Below are 22,467 nucleotides of genomic sequence, written 5' to 3'. Positions count from 1 at the left end.
ACACAGTTTATCATCTACTAGTAAGGAATATACAACAGATGATGACTAATGAACTTAAGCACAGAAGGCAATGTTTGTATACCTTTACCTTTATTTGCTGCACTCCTGAACCTACAGTATAATAACCATTTGTTTTTCTAACAGGCACCTTCTACCTCAGTAGCCCTTGTTCCCAGGACAGCTCCATTCTATCTCTGAATCCAAAAAGATGTGTTCCCATCCAAAGCCAATCCTATGTTGCTCTGAGTTCTGAATATTCATAGACCACAGAGCTTTGTGTCTCCTCCCCTCTTAGCACAAAAAGGATCGACTCAGGTAACGAGTACAGTCTATGCAGCAAGGGAATTTTATGGGACATAGCTGTGGTTTTGGGAACTGTCCTTTTAGGATACAGAAGGACTCCCCTATACAGAGCATAGACTCATCCAGGACAGGTGAGAATGTTATTTTATCTCATTACTGCTGTTTATTGTATGATTGTGTCTCACAGGTTAAATAAGTACTTTTACAATGAGTGACCAGCTCAGTGGTATTGGTTGTCTAGTAAATGTGGCACATCTAAGACTTTTGTGCACGAAGCACAAGGCGCGGAACATACATAGTGGATTTGTGCTTTGTTATACTCCAGACAGTCTGGTTTTGGTTCGCTGGAAAGTAGAATGGAATTTTAGAGCAAGTTTAAGGGGCAGTGATTGTTACACAACCTTTTTTAATTTCATTTAAATGTAACGTATCAATGTGGAATAGGATCATTGGGTCGAACACATGTTGGTCAACAGTCATTAGGTCAACACCGTTGGGTCGACATACTGGAAGGTCGACAGGGGTCTAGGTTGACATGGGACAAAGTCGACAGATGTCAAGGTCGACACAACCATTAGGTGGACATGGGTTAGGTCGACAGTCAAAAGGTCAACATGGTTTAAAAAAAAAAAAAACCGAATGTCGACACAGTCGACATGGACACAATTTTAAGTGCACCGCTTCCCCTCACATGGCTCGCTACGCTTGGCACACTATTTTATTCTCACACCACGCCCTAGTGGATGGTAAGGCATGAAATACCACCTGTCGGCACATGTCGGTTCAAGAAACAGTGAAAAACCCTATGTTGACCTTTTGACTGTCGACCTAACCCATGTCGACCTAACGGTTGTGTCAACCTTGAAACCTGTGGACCTTGTCCCATGTCGACTTAGACCCCTGTCAAACTTGACCCAATTCGACCTAGACCCCTGTCGACCTTCCAGTATGTTGACCATCTTGATATCGACCATATCCCATCAACGTAAACTTTCACTTACAGTATTAATGGGCAAATAGCATAATAGTTCTGCTGGAATAGCAATCAATTTGGGAATAAAAGCCAATAGTGAAATATATACATTGATAAAAACTGAATGTAATAGTAATATAGGGGGAAAAAGAACAATAAAAGGGAAAAAAAGAGAAACATTATACAAGTTTGCACAGAATCTCCTGTATGTAAGTATGAAGAGGGGTCATTCAGTAATTAGTACCTTTTGTAGTTAGGTTTATATAGGATGTGTTTAAGCATATATCTAGAATAATTGGGAACAGATGTATTAAGTCTGGTTAAGTGATAAAGTCGTCGGTGATAACGTAGCAGCCAACCATTTTTCAAACACAACCTGTTCCAGGAGCACAAGGAAAGTTTGCAAGTTATAGTACAATAGTAAACCAAAATAATAAATCTCTCTTCTTTCATGCGTCACTTTTTCTTAGGTATAATCAGGGCAGTAGAGAGCCCAGCAGGGCCCAGGTACTCTTAGGGGGTTTGGCCTAATCATAGGAGGTGTGGCCATGTACCCTAAGAATAAAATGCAGATAAAAAAAATTCTGGATTGAGAAGAGCTGTTGCTGCTTCCACGCTACTTGGGCCCCTCTGCCACACCTTGGCCCAGGTAATTTGTATCTCCAACCCCCTCTCGGCACCACTGGGTATAATAGTAGTCCACTAGATGTGTCGCCATCACCTGTTGCCTCTGCTCAGTTTTGCTTTACTGGTATATTTCAACTCACCCCTGCAGCCCTTTTCATACATTATTTTATATTATTAATAAAAGTTTTCAGTGTCAGTATTAATTTAGGTTGTGTCCTAGCTATTGTATTTTGTGTCTCACCTCCTAGAACCCATTCCCTCACACAGGGCTAGATTAAGAGATAAATGGGCCTGGGGTTGAAAAGGGCCTACTGTAAGAAGCAGAAGGGGTGTTACCATTGTGGTGTGGGTGTGGCATATGGGTGTGGCAAATGTCATCTCCTGTAGCCGATCAAGAATCACACCAGTGTCCAGTGGGTGGGGCTCAAAGGGAGGCCTAGGTTTCCATGGATGATGATGATCCAGTACTGTCGGGGTATAATACAGGCTCATTTCATTATACATCACTTTTATTGTAGAGTGGTATTGAATTAAGAATAGGCTTGTAAATGGCAAATTAATATTAAAGGAGCATCCCTATAGATCAGGGATGGGGAACCTGTGGCCCTCCGGATGTTGTTGAACTACACATTCCAGCATGCCCTGCTACAGTTTTGCTATTTGGCCATGCTAAAACTTACAAAGCATGCTTTATGTGTAGTTAAACAACAGCTGGAGGGCCGGAGGTTCTCCTTCCCTGCTATAGATTGTAAGCTTGCGCGAGAGGGCCCTACTACCTTTTTAACGGTATATAAATACCCGTTTGTTTTATGACTGTTTCCAATTGTAAAATCGCAACAGAATTTGCTGCACTATATAAGCAACCCTTAGTAAATAAATAAATATAATTTGCTGTTATCTGCTAAGGAGTATATGGGGTCAATACATCTGATAGGCGTCTAAGTGGAATTGATTACTGATTGTTATATGTGCGACTTTTTAGTTCTACAATTGGATATATTACTGATATATTAAAAAAGAAAATGATCATGTTAAACAATGTTATTACAATGAAATTCCATCTTCATTTTGTTATATACTATTGTACGTTTTCAAGTGTCAAACAAAGGAAAGCAGGACCTACAGTATCCCTTTATATATGGAATATCATGGGTAGATTTTCTTGCTACACTATGGGGGTTATTCTGCATGCAAATTTGCGTATGTTGTTGTGACTTTATTTAGCCTATTCCCTGGGATTTTATAAAAAATGTATATCAACATTTAAGAAAGACATCCTATCTAGTAAAAGGCTAATGCTGCTCCTCACCTTTTATGGGGGAAATCAAAGTGTTTTGCACACCAGTGGTCACCAGATGAATTCAAGTGTTCTTTTGACATTACTGTTATGGTGTTCCGTCATTTTGATGGGCTGGTAACTAGCGGATACTGTATGTACTGTAATTGCCACGGCAGCTGAAATGTCTTTCTGACTTGTTAATAACTGTAACGACCTTATGGTGGCTACATCAAATCTAAAAGCATGGAGGACAGAATTAAATAAACATAAGTATTGTATCCTCCCACTCAGACAGCAACCTAACCTGTTCCTTTCTACATATTCTCCCACTCTACTTCCTGTTCACAAATTAATTGTTTGCACCCTCATGTGCTTGTTCTCCGCATTTACACCTGTAATCTGTCCATCTCCACTCTTATCTTTCCATCTTTGTTCAAGCACATTTTTATTTAAATTGTGACCCAAATGCTCTCTGACTACTCTTCCATTTCTCAGCTTCCATTTTCCTCCAAGCTCCTTCAGAGGGTTACCTAGATGTGCTTTGCATGCATCCTTTCCCCACACAACCTTGTGGACTTACTTCAGTCAGGCTTCTGTTTCTAACACTCCACAGGGGCAATGTGGGGGATATTTATCAAAGCTTGGAGAGAGATAATATTGAAAGAGATACCAACCAATCAGATTCAGACACAGACTGTGAAATAACAGGAGCGGATTGGATGATAACACTCTCCACTTAATTTCTCCCCAAGCTTTGATAATTCTCACCCATGGTGCTTAGTTATTTGATGGCTGTTACATTAAAAAGACACAATTCTTCATAATATGGACCTATTTGCTTTCTTCTCTGAAACTGTTGACCAATAACCCAATGCTTAATTACCTAGGTTTATGAAACTGCTACATTCATATTATTATTTTCTTGATCAACCTCTTCTCTGTTTTCTCTACCAGTTGAAATAGTTTATATAATTTATAAAGCCAATAATAATGCAACACTGTAAAGCGAGTCAGTGGTGCTCTGAGAGGAGTTAGGGGAGAGGCAGTGCAGTGAGGAGGGTAATGGTGAGGTGGTACTTTAAAGAGGATAATGGGTATAATTCAGGTTGGCTCGCAAAAGCGTAATCTCTATTGGGCAAAACCATATGCACTGCAGGTGGGGCAGATGTAACACGTTCAGAGAGAGTTACATTTGGGTGGGGTGTGTTCAAACTGAATCTAAATTGCAGTGTAAAAATAAATCAGCCAGTATTTACTCTGCACAGAAATATAATAACTACAAATCTAACTCTCTCTGCACAAGTTACATCAGCCCCACCTGAAATGCACATAGTTTTGTCCATTAAAAAAGGAGTTTGCTTTTGCAAACCAACCTGAATCACCCCCAATGTTGAAGTCTAATTTTAGGAGGATAATGACGAGGGGTGGTATAAGCTGGTTATTGGTGAGTTGGTGATATATAGGGTAATGACGTAAGGTTGTTTTTCAGCAGGGGACTTGAAATAAAATATAACTTTTAAAATGATTTTTCATAAGCCAAATATTGCAACATTAAAATATGCAAAAATGTGTGGAAGATAAAGGAATAAGTGTGGGTGTACTAAGGAATATTCCTCCAAAACAATGAAAAATGAAGTATTTGCCCTGACAATCATTAACCTGTAGAAGCCTATGATTTTATCAGGAGAGCTGTCCTTCCAATACTAATTACATATGATAGTACATGTCTTTAGTGTGTATGCGGTAAGTGGTGGAATGCATTGCAGAAGTGATGCCGAATAGTTCCCATTTTCCCCATGTTAAAAATAAGATTTGTTCCAATGTTTGTATTTACGTAGCTTATTGTGTATAGTATGGATGCCTTGATGGGTGTGAGTTTAGGAAAGGCCCTCGGTTTGAGTTGGACGCAAACAAAAATGCAGATGCCTGTTAAGTTCGTGGGTTCTTTGGAGGACCATGCCATGTTCTTATGCCCAAACTAGGTTGTCATCCACAATGATCTCACAATGGCATCCCTTATTGAGATACTCCATGCATCCTTGGATTACTTCCCTGCCATTTGCACATTCATAAGATAGCGTACCTGTAGGTAAGTGTCATGATGTGGTGAACATGGATGATTTCTCATAAATATGTGATTTGACAGAATCCGAGACGGTAAAACTCTGTGCAATAACCATATCAGATCTTAATTGTTCCACAGTCAAATCAGATGCAGACAGAACCATCTGTTTTAGTGCATCAACATAGCACCTATGGGTTGGCTTCTACCACTGGTGCAATGACACCCAATGCTGTTGAAGGATTCATCCCTGCTTTCACTTTGTCCTTCATGGTCAGATGAAAAGGTCTGGAAGCTCATACAATAGGAAAAGCAGCCTCACAAATACCCCTTTCACACCAGCCTAAATTCCTGCAGGTTTGCACCCGCGACCAGCCCGGAATACTGGCCAGTGTGAAAGGTACTTACCCGGCTTCCCGGTCCTGGACGGGAACCTGCTGCTGCTGCCGCCCTTCCCTCTGGGGACATGGAGCTGCCAGCTGCCACCACCCCCTGTCTGCCACTGCCCGTCGCTATGGGGACATGTAGCTGCCAGGTGCCATACCACCCCCCACCGCTGTTAGTACATGGAGCTGCTGGGTTCCCCCGCCCGTTCTCTCCCTCCTCACACCAGAAAATGCAGGTACTAGGCTGGTGTAAAAGGGAATGTCCCTGCATGAGCTGGGGACCATATTCCCAGTAAGTCCCTGCATTTTCTGGTGTGAAAGGGGTATTAAGGGCATGTGACAGGTAACTGGGGCTTTCCCAGTGGTATTACAATTAAACATATCAGTCTTTATTGAATGACATGCACATCAGCACAATGTTATTGACCCCATTTTTATGCTCTCCGGCACACTATCACTGTTATCACTGTCCACTATATGAGACTGCAGCATGAAATTTTGTGGATTGCAGTGAAGCCACATCCATGGTCTTGATTGTCCACCTCACATAAACAATGAAATTCATAGTATGAGAGTAGGTAATAGGTGTTTTGAGTTCTGTGTGCTGGATGAGTTCACGTTACACGACAATACACTTGGCACCAGTGTCATTTTTTTTACTTTGATCACTTATCTGTTATGGCAGTCAATATGTACTTGTCAGCCCTGAGCTTGATTCTCTCACAGTAGAGACCTGTAATTAGTGCGGGTAATGCAAGGTGAATTGTAAGAAGTTCTGGCTGGACGTTACAGTCCTTGCAATGTCCCAAAAACAAAAGCACCACTGCAGCTCAGTCATCTATTCCACTAGTACATGTTATGGATCTTCCTACGCATCTTCCTATGCAACATAGCAATGCCCATAGTGTTGTTGTTATTAGAACATTGCTGATTCTGTGTAGGTCGGCATTAAAATCTTAAACAGTAGCTTGCACTAGTTCCATTCTCCAGAGATTCCATATAGCAGCAGTATAGGGATGGCACACCGAGACAGTCAAGAAACAAAGCATTAAGGAATGTCAGTAGTCTTAAGTCAAAGTTTGAGGGAATCAAGGGTGTGATGGGAAGTTTGAGTGGGCAGAATGGGTAAGGTGGGCAGCAGCTCTGGGACTTTCCTGTTATACCCATTTTACACCAGCTCTGCAAACCCAGGTTTTTGCACAGGAGCGCACAAAATACCAAGTCTGCAGGTGGTGTAAAAGGCCTGACCAGGTCAACCCGGAACACTGTGCCCGAGTCAATGTGACCCAGGACCCGTTCAATGCAATGGAAAAGCCTGCTCTGGGAGATGCTCTCATCTCCCACCGTCAGCTCAGGCCCTGCCTCCAGCCCCACCTCTGGGATGCGGGAGCCCGAGAAAAAAACGTCAAAATCCAAGTCACTCCAGGGAAGCACATAAGTGAAAAACTAAGGTGCTAGGGACAGATGTATCAAGTGGAGAGTAATAAACAACTAGCTAATCAGCTCCTACCTGTCATTTTTCAAACCCAGCCTGTAACTTGGCAGGTGCGAGCTGATTGGCTAGCTATTTATCACTCTCCAATTTATCACTTTGAAGCTTGATACATCTGGCCCATAGTGTGTTAATAAAAAGGAAGCAAAAGCTAAGGGTTAAATATTGGTACAAAACTGAATTTGCTAGATAGTATAATTTTTTGGGGTCCTACACCCCAGATGCAAACTTAGTATTAGGGACCCACCAGAGATACAAGGTCACCTTGATGCTGGTTGGTAGGCAAAAATTTCTTAGCCAATGAATATACTAAAAGCCCCCATTCACTAGTAAGTTTTGGGCCGATTTGGATGTATATGATACCCCCTCCGACCCGATGCGTGGTCCCTTGCGCATCGGGTAGGACCGTACAGATTGAACCTGCTGCAGGTTCAATCTATCAGATCGGACCCATCAGCGGCACATCGCGGGTGATTTTTAGCACCCATAATGTGTTGGGTCCGATCTGTAGGTGTGTGCCAGTGGTCAAGCACCGCTGGCACACACCCATGTGCAGGAGCAGACAATGGTGGGTGCCGCGGATCAGGAAGCGGCAGTGCGGGTAGCGGCTGGGTCTGGGCAGTGGCATGATCCAGGCAGTGGCAGGGAGCTGGTAGCCGCAGGTGCCGGGCAGTGGGAAGCAGCAGCAGCAGAAGAATATATATATATATATATCTATATGTAGATATATATATATCTATATATAGATGTATGCAGTGGTCGAAGTGGGGCGGTATACGGGGGTATGGCATACCCCCACTTTAATCTGAAGATAAAAAAAAAAAAGTTTTTTTTTCCCCCTCAGGATGCTCTCTGATCACTCAGCAGCACATATTGTGCTTTTGTAATACCCCTGTACAACGGGGCAGTCTGGCAGGGGACGTTGATGGACAGGGGGGTGTCCGAAGGTGCGCACTATATTCACTCTTTACTTTTCCATACCCCCACTTCAAAATTTCCATACCCCCACTTCAAAATTTCCACTTCGACCACTGGATGTATGTATATATATATATATGTTGTAAATGCGATGTAATACATTGTTGTAAAAAAAATATTTTATGTATATTACATTTTAGAGATTGTTAAAACCCCTGATGAAGTCTCTCAAGGAGACGAAACGCGTCTGGTTCTGATTGCAGTTATTTTCAAAACAAAAGAATAATACTATTCAGAAAAAAAATTTGCTTTTTTTCCAGCGCGGTTCGCTTTTTTTTTTTTTGCAAGAAGGGCAGTCGTCTCTCCAAAAATAGTCCTCGCCCTATTCAACGCTCCCGTTTTGACAAAAATAAACAGAGAGCTTTGTCCTGTTCGCCGCTTGGGCATCTCTGCTGTTTGCCTTTGCTTTCTTATGGGAAATTTTTTGTACCTCGCCGTTTGTGTATTCAATGCAAAAATGGAGAACGCTGCTCACTTGGTATGGCTATCCGTTTTGCTCTTGGCATCTTTTTTTAGGTGAACTCAACTTACGTACTTTTTTATTGTTTTTTTTTTGGTGTCTACAAATCTATTATTTATTATTTGAAGGATCTATATATATTTTTTTCTTTAGAAGCGCTACATTAATATATTTCATTTTTTTGTGGTATTTATTTCCCCCAAGATGCATTTTTTTTCTCACTGATTATTCTACAAATGATTCACCTCAGTTATTACCCATGATTTACCTCTTCTTCCTCACTTCATTTGGAGATACACAGCTTTTCACACATTAGCTGCTTTGGAATCTTTTTTTTTGCATATCTCTGCAATATTTGAACACTGCCTACAAATGGAGCTATTAACTCCTTGTACGCCGCATTGGTCAATGCTCGCCATCAGGGGCGGCGAGTAGCTGACACATTGAATAGGGTTAGCAGAAGGCATGGCGAGCAGTAGAAAAAATGGAGAATGCACAGCGAACGAAAAATGGAGAACACTGTGCCATGCTCGCTGGAGTATTGAATACACCTGATTGTGTGCTGTGGCACCTTACACTTGCAAGGGTGCCTTGGATTGGAGGTCCAGGGCCAATTCAATGTACATAACAGGCAAAGACAATACTGGTGGCTGCCAATCATGCAATATGTGGACACACAGAAACAGAAACTTTTGTCCTAGGGGTGCCAACAATTTTTATGTATCTGCAATATAACAATGTGTCTAAGCTGGGACAGGTTGTGGCTTGGTAGGTCGGAAGGGGCACTTATGAAGATTAAATTGTCTTATGATGTTTGTGAAGGTATAGTTGCTTGCACTGCAGCATCACCTAATACTGGGAGCTGCCAGCAGAGTTTGAATTTCAGGAATTTCCTAGCCACTACAGATTTGGGGTGTTCTTTGTATATACAGTAGTCTCCAGAAATGTTTGAAGTATAGTAGTGTCCACGTTTTGAATGATTGTCGATTAATGATTGTTAAGTAACTACTGATAATCACAGGTTTTGCCAATGGTGGCAGAACTATTTTTAAATGCAGAGAGTATAGGGGTAATTTTAGGTGACTCACATTACATTACATACTCATTTTTATAAGTTTAAATGCACCACACACAAAAATAAAGCTTTTAATTGACACACACACACACACACACACACACACACACACACACAAATGAATGTTAACCAAACTATACTTAAAATCAATTTTACATGTGACTCATGTTAAATTCTTGTCCTCAGTCATAGGGCTTCAATGTAAATTACTTATACATGTGGAATCAATGTGAATTAATCAAAACAGGCCTGTTTATTTTCCTGATTAAATATGAAGTATTTATACACGCGGTATCTGAAATTGGGATGTGAGAAAAGTGATTGGGCTGTGGTTGAGTAAGGGCCTGTAGGCTGAGGAAGATGAGAAGATGAGAAGATGTGACTAAGGAAGGTGATGCAAGCTTGGCTGAGGAAGTTGATGGGAGCTGTGGCTGAAAAGGTGATGGGCACTGTGGTTGAGAAGTTGATAGGGACTGTGGCTGAGGAATGTGATGGGAGCTTTGACAGAGGAAAGTGATGGCTGCTTTGGTTGAGCAAGGTGGTGGAAGATGTAGCTTAGGAAGCTGATGGGGGCCTAAGGGTGGTGACAAGGGGCTGAGGAACATGATAAGCGGCTAAGGACAGTTGAGGGGCTAGGTGCTGAGGGCCCAGGAATAGAGGGATTGAGGCCAAGTTTGAATCCACTGGCCAGGTCTGGACTTTCTTTGGTAAATAGATTAGCTCTTCAGGTAGAGCAGGGGTGTCCAAACTTTTTGCGACGAGCGCCAGATTTGGTGAAGTGTAAATGTGTGGGGGCCGACCATTCAGCCTGACATTCTTTGAATCATTAATCACATCAGAATGGTCCCCCACTCTGCCCTCATTCACTCTATGTCCCCCAGCCTGCCCCTTCACTGTATTTCCCCCAGCCTGCCCCTCCTTCACTGTATGTCCCTCATTCACTGTATGTTCCCCACACTGCACCCATTCACTTTGTCCCCCAGCCTGCCCCCCTTCTCTTAATGTCCATCCGTGCCTCCATTCATTGTATGTCCCCAAGCCTGACCCTCCACCATATGACTCCCATTCACTGTATGACCCCTATTCACTATGTACCTCACTCTGCCCCCATTCACTGTATGTCCCCTAGCCTGCCCCTGCTTCCCCTTCTCTGAATGGCCATCACTGCCTCCATTCACTGTATGTCCCCCAGCCTGACGCTCCTTCACTGTATGTCCCCCACTCTGCCCCCTCCCTTCTCTGTATATTTCCCAGCTCCTTGTGTGAGCCAGAGGAAGGAGAGGCAAAGCAGGCACTGCAAGGGCAGGAGGTGCTTGGGCTCTCGCTGCTGCCCTCCTCCGCTCTGCATGTTACAGGAGCAAGCTTCCCTCTTGCTGCCCCCCACCCCAAACACTGCTGTCACTGTGATTGTGGAGTAGGGTGATATATACGATTGCAGCAGCAGGGGTAGGACGCCAACACATCTGACTGTGGTGGCCGGCACCTCCTCACTGCCGCAGACAGCGCTCGTCCGGGCCCCACCTTTAGTGTCCTGTGCTTTCCATATCTGATGCTCTGGCCGCTTCCAGCTGGAGGCTGCGGGCCGCTTGAAATGACAGGACGGGACTTTGGACATGCCTGAGCTAGAGTATCTGTGACAGCCCAACAGTTAAGGTCAGTCTTCTGTAGGGGTGGGGGAATCAATATGTTTTCTTTTTTTTTTAGGTATGAATGTGGGTGCAATAAATCGGTGTGTTATTTTTCCCCCCTGTGGAAGGGCAATGTGGGTATGTGTTTTTTTCAACGTAGGACTTTTTTCCCTGTGGGAGCCAATATGTGTGTTTTGATCTGTGGGGACTATTGTTTGTGTTTTTCCCCATGGGGTTCAATGCTTTTTTCCCTGCTTGGGAGAATGTGTGTATTTTTTTGTATATATGGGGGTTGGAACGTTATAAAATGAGATTTCTCAATGCACTATGGGCTCCACGCAACGCCTCTGGGTGATTCTATAGATGATTTCATGCCATCAATGTTACTCATCAATGGCTTCGTTGATGGTTACTCCACCAACACTTGTCCACATTTAATGGTGTTTATCTCTGTATTACATTGCTATACATCAGTCATTAGAACAGGACTGGAATTCTTTCTGTATTGTACAATGGTAATTAGAATGCTATTTCAATACATAATATTTTTTTTTTCTATGAAAAAGGTGTCAGTACTAACATAGAGTTAGAGGTTGATACAAGATTTTTTGTAGTTTCTATTCTGTACAGAAATCTTTAGAGGCATACTTTATTCATTTCTCAAAATATTTCACTGCCTATTGGCCAACTTTCCTGGAATCTCCCAGAATTCCCAGGAGCTCTCCTGGTCTCCTGAAAGAGTTGATCCGTTTCTCACTGTTGCCTGGTTCCCAACTGACGTGAGTAGCCATGGGGCCAAATGTAATAGGGTGAGAGCTTCATAAAGTCAGAGATTTTGGGAGAGTTCTCCCATGTTTTTTAAAGCAGCAATCAATTACATGGCAAAAATCAACCTGGTTTTGCAGTGTAATGGATTGCTGCTTTAAAAAAACTTTAAAGAAAACTCTCCCAAAATCTCTCACTATCTGAAACTCTCACCCTATTACATTTGGCCCTTGGTGTTCAATGATGCAATTCACATAATCATATTATCTTACCCCTGCCTGTAAATGTTATGATTCATGATGCATCCATGAGACAGGGCTGTCCCTTGATTTTACTTATTTTGTTTTTGGAATTTGTTATTTAAAAAAAAAGGATGCCAAGAAAAAGGCACCAGTAATGCATAGCATTGAGTATAATCCAGGAAACAGCACAATCCTTAAGGAGTATTGAAAATTACTGTGTGTTTGTGGTGACACTCCTGTTACACAGATCCAATGTGATCCTTTACAACCAATGTGGTGGCTGACTTCCTACAGCCTAGGGACACAGGAACAGATTCAGAGATGGAGGCAAATTGTACAGCAGCTGCATTAAGAGGCATCATGTGTAAATAGATTATTTCTGCATGCTTGTGTGATCTGAAGAAACACTGCATGGCTAGGCTTAACTTGCTCTACCACTGCTCCACTTCTGCCACTTCCCTTCAACAAAATCTGCACTGGGTCCCATTCCCCCACAGCATTCTCTTCAAACTTCCTCACCTTCACATACAAGACCATCTCCAATTCTGCATACAGCTCCAACCTCATCTACCTTCATATTCGTTCCCACCCTCTACAGTCGGCCGATGACCTCTCATCTACCCTGATGAGGTGTCCTCTCATCTACCCTGACCACTGCTTCCCATGCTCGAGTTCAAGATTTTTCTCATTCTGCACACCTTTAGTGGAACACGCTCCCTTACTTCATTAGACTCTCCCCGACCTTGCAAAGCTTTAAATGGAAAACTTACCTATTTATCATAGAATACCCTTTTGCTGCATAACCTAGTTCTGAGGCTACTCCTCCAACCCTCTGCCTCATGCCTTGACTGTCTCTGCTTTGCTTACATCCTGCCATCAGGCCAACCCACGCTTGCTTGCACCACATGTCATCTGTCTGTTACCCCTTACCAATAGATTGTTAGCTCTTCAAAGCAGGGCCCTCTTCCCTCTTGCTGTCAAATTCCACTTCTCCTTACATTTCACTTACAGCTCTCTCCGTCTCAGTGACCATCTTGCTTACAAACTTTGCTGTTGGCCTGATGCAAGCAATGTTGCCTATCTGGAACCAACTAGATTGCGCCAGAGCTTGGATGTGGGGTACAAAGAGTGAAACCCAAATAGTTGAGTTGGGAAATGGGGGAGATGATGGTGTTGTCAACAGTGATAGAGATATCAATAGGGGGTGTTACTCTGGCTTGGGGAAAGAAAAGGACGTCGCCGAAGACGTTGAGAGCGGCGGACACGGAGAAGATCTGAAGATGCCAGGATGAAGCCAGAAGATCCTTTAAGGCCCGTGGCCCTTGTCAGGCGGGTCCTCCTGACCCATTGTCATTAGATCCAGGGCCCCCAGGGTCAAGGCCTACTCAATTACGCAGTAGGCCTGGGGCACAGGATAACCAGACAGCAGGCACAGCCACGGTGGCTACCATGGTATGGCCGTGGGCAGCCAGAGGGAGGTAAGCTCTCCTTGGCCCCAGGTTGCATGTGCATGAGGCCCCAGGTTGTGTGGGCGCTTTGCCCCAGGCTGCACAGGCGCTAGGCCCCAGGATGCCATCTTATAATTATGGAACGATACTTATATGTTTATTGCAGTCATTAATATAAGTGATTAAAAAATGAAAGGGGTAATTAGATTTTTTATTTTATTTTCCTCCAAGTACTAGTCATTTTACTCTGTGGGGAGCACATCCACCCGAGTTCAGATGTACCAAAGCCCATTCCAATTATTGTGGACCGATAAAAACAGTTCTGTGATTTTGATCCTTGAATTAATTGCGACAGGCTTGGAATTCTCCCAATTACCCCAACTCCCTCCCATACTACAGGTTGTGAAAACATCTGATTTTTTTTTTTTAAATCACATTTTTATTTCAATTGGATTTTTATAAAACTGAACAATGGGCCTTATTCTAATTCATACGCCTCCTGCGCGTTCGAATGAGAGAGCGATGTTTTCTGCTCATGTGCATACGTTGGATGCTAGCAGGCACAGCAAACTGGTAGTTCGCTGTCCCATTCTCACCTATTAGTGAGGCCGTGATGCGTCGATGTTCAGTGACCATCGAATGATTTGGGTACTTGTGTACTTTCACGGCTCCTATGATGTGCGTCGTACAGGGAAAAATCGCATCGCATGTGATCTTATGCGATGCGATGTCATTTTTCTCAGAAATTATGGACATGAGTTGAAATCATGTAAAATGCACCCCAAATGTCATTTTTCACACTGTACCACCCCCACTATCAACGCCAACCTGAAGCGTGGCGAGTGCAGCGAGCCCGCGAGGGGCGGCGGTACGCGTCCTACGACCTTTCGATACCCCCACTATCCACGTCGGCGTGGAGTTGAGAATAGAAAGTGTGGCGAGCGCAGCGAGCCACCGAGCCCGAAGCGTGGCGAGCGGACACGGATACCTGTGAAGCCCGCGAGGGGACACGGACACCTGTGAAGGTATCCGCGTCCCCTCGCGGGGCTCGCTGCGCTCGCCACGCTTCGGGTTCGGTGGCTCGCTGTGCTCGCCACACTATTCTATTCTCAACTCCACGCCGACGTGGATAGTGGGGGTATGAAAAGGTCGTAGGACGCGTACCGCCGCCCCTCGCGGGCTTGCTGCGCTTGCCACGCTTCGTGTTGGCGTTGATAGTGGGGGTGGTACAGTGTGAAAAATGACATTTGGGGTGCATTTTACATGATGTCAACTCATGTCCATAATTTCTGTGAAAAATGACATCGCATCGCATGAGATCGCATGCGATCTCATGCGATTTTATCAAAAATGCATAAAAACACGGGAAAATCGCATCGCATGCCATCGCATGCCACCATATATGGCATGCGATGGGAGCCGTGAAAGTACACAAGTACCATGATTTGGCCCCCACACCCAAGGTTGTGAATGGATGTTTATGCAAAACATTCATTCGCAGCCACGTGGGGGAATCTGCCGAGCAGGGTGGGGGGCGTTTTATCCACACGCAACGCTGCGAATTTTGTAGTATTGCATGTGGACCAGAATAAGGCCTAGTAATACAAAGTTATTTTAAAATACTGTAACTTTAATATATTTAATTTAAATGACCTGTTAGTATCACTATGAATCATGGCATTGCACAGCATACTACGGTACACACAAATTGCAAAAGGAAAGACAAGCAATTATGTTAAAAGTTACAATATATGACACTTCCCTTGCCTGATTTGTGTGATTTTTGTCAGTCTTCGCATATGTGCAAGTGCTAGTCTGCATGCATGAGCAATTAAACTGCAGGCACATCCCGACCGCAGTTTAAGGAGTGACAGGGGCCGGCAACAATGCAGTGGGGTGCAGCCAGCAATGGGGTGGCAACTGACCGACCATTGGGGGGTTGGTGACCAAGAGTTTGCGGGCCACATTTTAGCCAATGCAGGCATGTCTGGTCAGCACAGGGGGTGCAGTGGTTGCATGATGTTACACACAGTTGATGTGCCTGTTTATGCAGCCACGGGGCGTCTTGTAATGTGCAAAGCGCTCGCATAATAACAATGTACCTCACATGGGGGAAATTTACTAAGAATACGAATAAGATTGTTTGTATTCTTAATACAAATGAATACGACTGCATACGGCTGTTTTAGCCGTATGCAAATTCGTATTCCGGAGGGGAATTTACAAAGCAGTCAAATACGACTGCTTTGTAATCCCCGATGTCGTATTAAATCGTATTAGCGGCCGTATATACGCCGCTAATACGAATTCGTCTAGGGCCTAGGCAGTCTGCACGGATCAGTCAGATCCGTGCAGGCTGCGATGTTTAACAAAAAATAGAAAAATAAATACATTTAAAAAACGGCATGGGGTTCTCCCCCCCCCCCCCCCCCCCCCCATGGGTGTAACCAGCACCAGGCTCAAAGTTTGTTAAAAAATCAGGGAACAATTGACATAGGGCTGTGATGACTTTTTAAAACCAGCCCCAGGCTCCAGGGCTGTAGCTGGTTCCCAAAATACGGGGGACAAAATTAATAGGGGTCCCCCGTATTATAAGAACCAGGCCCAACCAGCCAGCAGGGTAATGCCACAGCTGGGGGGAGACCTTTATACAAGTCCCCCCGGCCAAAGCATTAACCCTACCGACCAGTCAGCCTGGCCAAGGGTCCTGGGGAAGTGGGGACCCCCCCAATAAAGGGTCCCCCTCCAGGAATTACCTGGCCAGGCTGAAGCTTGGTGCTGTCCCTGGTACCCTTGGGCAGTGGGTACCAGGCTGAAAAAGTGTCAAAAAAATAGAAGAAACTATTGGGTTTTGTTGTGGAACAAAGAGTCCCAGCAAGCCTGGAATGCATACTGGGACTTGGAGAACCACAAGTCCCAGCATGTGGCCCATTAATGGGCTTGCTGGGACTCTTAGTTCCACATCAAAACCCAATGGTTTCTTCTGTTTTTATTTCAATTGGATTTTTATAATAGTCCTGTCTTGCTGCAGTCATTGGCTAGGTGAGATGCAGCGTTGTTCCTGACTGCTGCTGTTTGTGTTCACATGCACATGTTTAATAATGTGCCTGTTTATATGTTTACTGTTGGGGACAGCTGTCTATTTTGTCAGTCCTGGAGCCCACAAATTCTATTGGCATCCCTGCATACAAGACCCTCTCTAAGGAGCTTATTCTGATCGTAGCGGCCAAACGTGCGTACGTTCCACAACAACGTACGCTCTCCGTACGCGGCCGTTGGGGTTAAGTCCACCCACAAGTCAGCCGCATACGTACGGCCAGAAACAACGTCAAAGGGGAGTGGCGTACAATTGAGCGTACGCCAACGTACACGGACGGGCCAGCCCTTACACTCCGACAACTGGCGTACAACTGAGCGTACGCCACCGTTTACGGACGTCTCTCGTCCATCTTCCCGCCGACTTCTTGCGGAAATCTGAGCGTACGCCAGCTTGCACGGACGGGTCGCTATTGTTTTCAATGGAAAACTCAGCTTATGTCACCGCTCGTGAGAGTGAGCGTACGTCCGTGTACGCTGGCATACCCTTCACATATATGGACCTGCAAATCTTGCCTTTCAACTACAATTCTGACAATTAATTAATTATTCTATTTGTTATTCAATTATTGTTTTCTATTAACTCAATTGTCTACCTTAATAAAGACCATAATAAAACAACATTTTAACCCTCATTACATGTATATTTGTTATGTTCTAATGTGGCATTTTAATCACTATCTATGTGTCCCCATATTGCTGTTACTTTTAAATCAAGTTATGTTGGTGTTTCTGTATATGTACTAAATTATGTCCATAATTAGTTTGTCCAAAATGTGTAACATGTATACCTACCCTGATGTTATGTGTGATGTTTTAATCGAACAACATTAAACATTCATGCATTTTCACTATGTGTTATTTTACTCAAAAACACACACATTCACACATCAATCACTACCCCTCACCTCAAATTACAAATATAACTTACATTACACATCTGTATGTACCTACCCTTACAAGCCCTCTAACATATTTATTATTAAAAACACAGGCAATTTATAACAGAATATAAACTTTTATTTTTAACAAACATAATAAGGGGGGGGGATAAAAATAAATTAAATGCGGGCCTCCAGTTGGGAAAAAAGGATGCTCAAATACAGGAGGGTCAGGAATATCTCCCGCATTATTGCTGCCACCTCCTCCTGGTGCTGTTCAGTGTCTGTAGTGAAGGGATAAAAAAAAAAATTAATATATAACATACACAAATGTTTGTTGTATTTGTACATAATAAAAAGTTGTGAGTTATGTGTGAAGGCCACATACATTTTTAAACTACATTGAAGATGGGTCTGCTGTAAACACAGTACTAAAAAATAATATGTTAACACACACATACTGTACATAGTAAATAACATTAATTAAATTACTCCTTCTTGGATGAATGTATGCTGTATCCCAATTGGTAGTTTGTTTTTGGGGGACTCTCCTCTAACCTCACAATTAGGCTGTGCTATTTAAGGGTTATGACATTGTTGCGGCTTAAGCACTCCTTACTATTTTAAATTTAGGACATTGCTGTACAAATTATAGGCCTAAAGCTATGTTTGTAAAGCATGCATCCGCATGGCCTCACACACTATTAACAAAACAATCTATAAATTTATGTTGCACATCATGCTGGGAAGTGGAGTTACCCAACACCTGGAGCCACATAACTACAACACCACTAATGTCGGATATCTCATTGGATGTACTGTTATGTCAATTATTCAAGGGGTGAGGCATGGCCACACTCCAAAAAACCACCAAGGGGACCCTTGTTCCTGGAGAAGGACAGGCCACACCTCATGGTCGCCCTGCAGTGATATGTTGCAACTAATGTTGATGTTGGATACACATATGTGGTTGTTGTGATTGTTTATGTGTAGAAATGTGTAGGTAAACATTAGACACATTATTTACTTACGGCTACTTGAGCCATCCTGGTCGCCGCTGGTTGGGTGTGCGGTGGTTGGGGGGGTCAGGAGCAAGGGGGATGGGATTGGACTTTGGATGCTGGTAGTGGGTGTGAGTGGGGATTGGAGAGGTTTGGGGGTGGGTGGTGGAGAGGTGTAGGGGGGTTGGAAATGGGGTGGGGAGGGGGTGGGGGGAGGGGTGTGGGTGGGAGTTGGGGAGGGGGTGGGGGTTGGGAAGGGGGTGGGGGTAGGGGTGTGGGTGGTGGTTGGGGAGGGGGTGGGGGAAGGGGATGGGGAAATTTGGTGGGTCCCAGCTTGACCCATTGTCTCCTCGTCTTCCTCCTCCTCTTCCTCCTCCTCTTCCTCCTCCTCTTCCTCCTCCTCTTCCGGCTGCTCCTGGGCTGCCTGCTCCTGGGCTGCCTGGTCCCGGGCTGCCTGCTCCCGGGCTTTTATGCGGGCTCTTGCCCGTGCTGAAATGTTCATGTTGATGGCATAGAAATCGAAGATTGGGTTTCATAAAAAAGGGGGAACGAAAAATTCACATTAGTCATGCTCATAACCTTCCAAATTATCATTGCTGTTATATTTCAGACATTTATCATGCAAACTAATTGATATGCTACACCCAAAAACTGAGCAACTACTTAAACCCCCCCTATACACCCCCTATACACCCCCTATACACCCCCTATACACCCATATACACCCCCTATACACCCCCTATACACCCCCTATACACCCCATATACACCCATATACACCCATATACACCCCCTATACACCCATATACACCCATATACACCCCCTATACACCCCATATACACCCCATATACACCCATATACACCCCCTATACACCCATATACACCCCCTATACACCCCCTATACACCCCCTATACACCCATATACACCCATATACACCCCCTATACACCCCCTATACACCCATATACACCCATATACACCCCATATACACCCCATATACACCCCATATACACCCCATATACACCCCCATACTCAGGAACATATTTATAAAAAGTACAGAAAACATTGCAAAAAAACGCAGTCATACTAGTAAATAAAAACTTACATCGGGCAATATGGCGGCGAAGTGAGGATAGCAACACTGGCTGCCGCCGGCGCAGGTCAGACCAGCGCCGCTCAAGTTGGCCCAGGTTTCTGTCGATGCCGGTCCGGGCGAAGATTAGCCGGCGGGCAGCATTATATGCCCGCCGCTTGTCAATATTGGACACATAAGGGCCCCTGGGCCCCAGGCGCCGGTCCATGACCTCAACCAAGGCCAATAGCTCCTGGGTAGAAAACGCCCTAGCCCTGGTTGAAGTCATAGTGGCAATGGCGCAGTTATTAATTGCAGGTACATATATCACTTTTGGTGCTTGCTGATTGGTGTAAAAAATTGTTTGTTTAGTATTAACTTTATTAATCCTTCTTACATGAACAAACTGGATGCGAATAGAAACTTACGCGGACCGTTCCGATATACACACACCATAACCAACAGCATGCATTCAATGTATAGAGAGGAACTGTATATACAGTGTGCGTAAAAGAATACACGCAAGCGTCTACTAATAAATACGCTGCTAAAAGGGCACAATGCAACATGTTGGTGTATGACAATTTCAGACTCATTACATATGTAAGGAAAGCATTATAACGTGATGTTTTGAAATGTGACTCACAAAGCATACACGAACTCCAACAGATACCAGCTGACAACACTCATCATTGGAATGACAGGTGCACACATTTCACGATGTAGCACGCAATGCTCCACAACCTGTGTATGTGCATATACAGGTGATTGATCAGGTGCGTGGAGACCTGCGTAATTTAAGCGGCAATTATCGGCGGGAAATATCGGCGTAAATTAGCAAGTACATTGCGGGGAAAAATATACGCCCCCTTGTTCATGGCGGGAGATTAACATATAAATATTCAGTCAGATGCAGGCCAGAATTGCTGCAAACATGTCTAACTCAGACGATTCCGCAGCTGAGGACGCTCTACAGAGAGCACAAGCAGAATCCCTGCTTGAAGCTTTACAGAAGAGGGAACAGGAGCGGAGAAGGAGGGCTCAAGAGAGAAGTAGCCTGCAAGACCAAGCGGGCCCCTCACTAACAGGCCCTGTTCAACCTCCACCAGCTTCACAAGGGCCAAGCAACCAGCCAGAACAAGAGGTTGCATCTCTCCAAACAGGTGTGACCCAGCAGGTGCATGGTGAGAGAACTGGGGCCACCAGAAAACGAGCTGCAACATCTAGGGTGAGGACTGAGCAGGATACCACCACCAAAAAGAGAAACCCTGCATTTGTAGAGGCAGAATTAAGAATTTTAGTGCCCAGAGCACGTGAATGGATAGAATTGCCAATCAGGAAGCCGGGTGCCAGTGCAAGGAGAAACCTTTGGGACAAGATAACAGAGGAAGTGAACCAGGTGTCACCAGTGGTCAGAGATTGGCTATCGGTGAAGAAAAGGCAAGTGTGTTTGTCCCCCTGATAATGTCCTATGTGTGTACATATGTTACATGTATGTTTTGAGAATAATAGAAAGGTGTGTTTGTAGATAGTGCTACACTTCAATGTCACATGTGAACACAACCATGTCTAATAACCCACATTGATATATGAAACATGCACCATTGGTGTGATGTGAGGTTATGGGCACAGTTCTGCTCATGTGAAGTATGTGAAGTATGTGATGGGACAAGAGAAAGTGTGTTTTGGAAAGAGTTGTTGTAAAGGTGCCCATACACGTTACAATTATTGTATACAATATTGTATACAATATCGCATCTCATAGCATATCGGTTTAGCGATGAGTACAAAAAGTATGTGCAGCACATACTTTTTGTACTAGATCTCATCTAATCTGATCTCATCGCAAAACCGATATGCTATGAGATGCAATATTGTATACAATAATTGTAACGTGTATGGCCACCTTTACATGTTCCATATGATGCAACTGAAACAAGAATGAGCAAACTGTGCACATGTAGCTGGTGAGAAACTACACATCCCAGTATGCCATCCCATAGTTAAATGACTCCATAATAACCACACTGTCAAGCTATGGTGGAATGTGTAGTTTCACAACAGGTGGAGGTGCCTAATTTGGCCATGGATGATGTCATTTCTGCATAGTGATCTATGTATGTGCATTTAGTGGCCTAATGAATGAGATGAGACACTGAAATGCCTCCTAATGGAGACATTAATGTGTGTGTGGGACACATATGGCTAAAAAACATAAGATCACCCACACTAGGAAATGTCACGTAGTCATGATGTTCACTAGCACAGTGGTGCACATATCTCATGGTGATATTTGTATTTTTAAACTTGTAGGTGGACAGACTTCAAAAGTACACTGAAGAGGAAGATGACTGACCGGTACAACCACAGCATGTCCACCGGGAGAGGTCCTATGCCCGATACTTTGGAGTATACCCCCCTGGAGCAAGACGCCTTGGACGTCATTGATGTGGCCAGGGACGTGCAGTCAGGGGAGGCAGGGGAGGCAGTGCCTCCCCTGTCATAATGATGTGAATAATAAAAAGAAGATATTTATATATCTTCTTTTATTATTTTCATCATTTCTACCTCTCCCCCTGCCTCCTACCATCTTACACTGCTGCATTTGAGGGTGGGAGGCAGCGGGAGAGGTGCCTCCCGCTGTTAACATTAAAACACCAGGCAGCGGGGGGCGGGTAGGGGAGGGCAGGGGGCAGGGTG

At 44.1% G+C, this 22,467-nt stretch overlaps 1 protein-coding gene across 1 annotated transcript in view; it reads left to right on the top strand.

Moving 5' to 3' along the window:
* Positions 1-263: 263 nt before the first annotated feature.
* Positions 264-22,467, top strand: part of TMPRSS9 (transmembrane serine protease 9) — a 117,628-nt gene continuing 95,424 nt past the window's right edge. The window contains exon 1 of the mRNA XM_083174840.1: positions 264-434. The gene's annotated coding sequence lies outside the window, so the exon portion shown is untranslated. The remainder of the gene's footprint in view (positions 435-22,467) is intronic.

This window comes from Crinia signifera, chromosome 1 (genome assembly GCF_055691185.1).
Source record: "Crinia signifera chromosome 1, ASM5569118v1, whole genome shotgun sequence".
NCBI lineage: Eukaryota > Metazoa > Chordata > Amphibia > Anura > Myobatrachidae > Crinia > Crinia signifera.
This window is presented reverse-complemented; position numbering and strand designations above follow the sequence as displayed.